The following is a 3,920-nucleotide window of genomic DNA, read 5'->3' on the forward strand; positions in this document are numbered from 1 at the left end:
TTTCTGCATTTTTGTTGCAGATTTGCTGCGGATTTCATGCGTTCTTTACCCCTGCAGATTTCTATAATGGAATGGGTGCAGAAACGCTGCAGAACTGCACAAAAGAATTGACAGGGTCCTTTTTTGAATCTGCTGCATTTTCAGTGCAGAGTTTTCTGCCCCATTAGCACTATTAGAGAATGAGTGCACCCATTGGCTTGGCATCATAGTATTTAATTAAAGGTATACTAACTGTCTAATCGCAGGCTCCCTAGCATTCGCTTCTGCAGCTCGTTAGAAGCGTTTGAAAAATCAAATATGAGTGTTTGTAAAATACAAACTCAAACCTGCTTTGCAACAAACTTGACAATTAAATACCTTGATGCGCTGGCTCTTGATTCCTGCACCGAGTGGCCATGGCAAATATTTTCCAAGGTATTTTCACGGTAGTTTCTTTCTGTCGTTTCATTAGAGTGTCCTAGATACCTGGCAAACAAATGTTTTTCGGTGTCCTTCAGTCTCGAGATGGTCCAGGATTCGATTACCTTCCTAATCATTTGGCTGGTGACGAAGGAAAGCTCAAGCCTAGAATGGAATCTAGAGAACCAAACATATAGCTCTGCACACAAACTTTCAGAAATATTTTAGACTTTCTAAATCTTACTTCTCATGGTAACGCATAATTATCATTGGAGACATTATAGATGGCGTTCCCTGTGGTGGATAGGAAATAAGTATTCGGTATGTGTGGCTTGACCAGATTGGGTTGCACTTTCTGTAAATACACGTCTGGCAAAGGGCAAGCGCATAGCGCGCACGCCTTGTTTTTAACTTTACCAGCGCATTTTTTCCCCTACGGAAATAAACATAGTAAAAAACTGCATCAGGGTACGTTCACGTAGATCTCTTACCCGGGCAGTAGCGGTAGGTACCGGAACACTGGGGGGGGGGGGGGGGTCCGTCCAGATCCTTTTGTTTAGATCTGCGACTGGGCTGATTACTGCGTCCGCGGGTCTTCGGCTGGGGGTTCGCATGGGACCTCTCCGAGGATCTGTCCTGCTCCTCCAGCAGACCGACGGTAGCTTCCGGCTCATCCATAGCTGCAGATGGGCTCACAAGCAGCACTCTGTATGGCTATATATAGCCCTTCCCCCAGGTCCGGAACATGTGCAGGTGCGTGGCTAAATCCACCCCCGCACCTGCAGATCCTTGCGCCCCTCCCCCCGCATAGTGGCGTTTTTAAAAGAAAAACGGCCGGCGTTTCACTTCCGGTTTAGGCCCCGCCCCCTCAGTGCGTCACTTCCGGTATCAGGCAGAGAGCTCAGGGACGCGACCGGAATCCCGGGGACGGCACTGCCGGTCCCCCCAGCCGCCCGCCGCCACACTATCGCCGCCCACGGCGGCAAAAAACGGCGACCGACCCCCGGCTCCGGACTGGGCCCCCCCCCCCCCCCCCCCGAACCGGAAGGAGCGCACATGACGCTGCACTGCACCGACGGGATCAGAGGTGGGGAAGACCGAGGCCTAGTGGGGTGAATGGACCTCGGGGGGTGGGGGGCATACTCACCTCGCTGCCACTGGGGATGGACCTCCACCGGACGCCGCTTCACGCTGCACCGCTCACTGTCGTGGAGTCCTACCCGGACCCACCGTGGCGCTTCCAGGGACCCGCACTGCCCGAGGTAGGAGATCCCCTCGCTACCTGGGTCGGACAGTCGGCCTGGGTGTTGATAGGTGATCGAAGTTGTATCTGAAGGGAATCCTGTCCTCCAGGAACAGGAAACCAACTGATGCGTGGGAGAGGTGCCGCCCTTATGTATCTGTAGGTTTTCCTGTTCCTGAAGGGCGGATCCCCTCTCTCCGTAGTGCTGTCATGGACGACAGATAAATAATGATTATTTATTTTTTTAAAAATTCCACCACAATCATTACAATTTGTACCTTATTTTTATCAGCAAAAGACAATAAAAAAAATAAATCTAAAAGGATAATTTCATTGCTATATTTTATTAATTTTTTAAAAATTGTATCTTTATTAATTTTGCATTTTAAAATATTATTTAATAAACAAATAAATATACATGAATTATGCAGAGAAGGGTGGTGGCTAGTGTTGAGCATTCCGATACCGCAAGTATCGGGTATCGGCCGATATTTGCGGTATCGGAATTCCGATACCGAATTCCGATACTTCCCGCGTATCGGATACCGGAATCGGAAGTTCCCAGAATTCAAACTGAACGCAGCAGCCAATGAGGAATGATTGGAAGTGTGGGCACATCCTGTTTAGCATGGTGGGCATGTAAGTACTGGCAAGGCTGTGATTGGCTGCTGAAATGATGTCACTCTGCACTATAAAAAACGCTGCCGCCATTTTGCGCTCACTCTGCTGTGATTTCAGTTAGGGACAGGACGCTGTGTTCTAACTGAGGGCCAGTCGAGCTAGCTAATTGCTTTATTTTCCTTTCCAAAGGCTAATTTAGCAAAACGCTGTGTGTTCTTCACTGTTCACCTTGCTCTTGCCTTGCAGCGCTGTTTTAACAGCGTTCTGCAAGGTCTCTGTGTGTGTGCAGCTCACTCTGTAGTCTGTGTGCAGCCATATACCCGGTTGTATTCAGCTCAGGGGGGGTTCACACTGCCTCACACAGTTGTCCTTTTTTGCTCTTAGTGCAGCCTGCTGCACATTTTTTCTCAAATTTCCTATTAGTATTTTTCCACCAGTCTCCAGCTCTATTGTGGAAAAACACTACATAGGATAACCTAGAGGGGGGTTTTTGGGCCTTGCAGCGCCGTTTACGGCTGTCTGCACGGTCTCCGTGTGAGCCCAGCTCGCCCTGTAGTCTGTGTGCAGCCATAGCCAGTTGGATTCAGCTCAGGGTTCGTTACTGGCTCATACCTAGAGAAAAATTTTACTTTTTTTCAAATAGTGCAGCCTGTTTAAAATTTGAAAAACAAAAATTCCTATTAGTGTCTTTCCACTCGTATCCAGCTAAATAGTGGAAAAACACTATATAGGATAACCTAGAGGAGGGTTTTTTGGCCTTGCAGCGCCGTTTACGGCTGTCTGCACGGTCTCTGTGTGAGCGCAGCTCGCCCTGTAGTCTGTGTGCAGCCATAGCCGGTTGGATTCAGCTCAGGGTGCGTTACTGTCTCATACCTTGAAAAACAATTTCCTTTTTTTCAAATAGTGCAGCCAGTTTAAAATTTGAAAAAAAAAATTCCTATTAGTGTCTTTCCACTCGTATCCAGCTAAATAGTGGAAAAACACTATATAGGATAACCTAGAGGAGGTTTTTTTGGCCTTGCAGCGCCGTTTACGGCTGTCTGCACGGTCTCCGTGTGAGCCCAGCTCGCCCTGTAGTCTGTGTGCAGCCATAGCCGGTTGGATTCAGCTCAGGGTTCGTTACTGCCTCATACCTTGAGAAAAATTTTACTTTTTTTCAAATAGTGCAGCCTGTACGGCTGTCTACACGGTCTCCGTGTGATTTAAACTAGCTCTGTAGCCCGATCTGCACCAAAAAAAAAGTAAAGTTCACCAAACACAACTTAACACTTGTGTAGGCCACATTTGAAAAATAATAAAGTTTAGTCCACAATTTACAACATTAGTGTTTCTTACACCTGTTAGGAGGAGCATTACAGGAATAAGCACACTAAGGCCTTAGTACTTTTCTGCTTATCTTTATCTGTCAACCAAGATGAAGAGGGCAGGGAGTAAGGCACGTGGGCGTGGGCGCGGAGCAGGGAGAGGAGCAGGGAGAGGACGTGGTGATTCTGTGCCTGCTGCGGGCGCCGGTGACTCGTCGTCACTCAGTTTCAGCAGGGAACAGTCCTTCATGCGCAGCTTTGTCGGAGAGCGCCGTGCACCGCTGCTACGTGAAGACCAAATTGAAGCCGTTGTCGGGTGGATGGCAGCTAACGCCTCGGCATCGACTTCAGTT

This window comes from Ranitomeya imitator, unplaced genomic scaffold, assembly GCF_032444005.1.
Source record: "Ranitomeya imitator isolate aRanImi1 unplaced genomic scaffold, aRanImi1.pri SCAFFOLD_590, whole genome shotgun sequence".
NCBI lineage: Eukaryota > Metazoa > Chordata > Amphibia > Anura > Dendrobatidae > Ranitomeya > Ranitomeya imitator.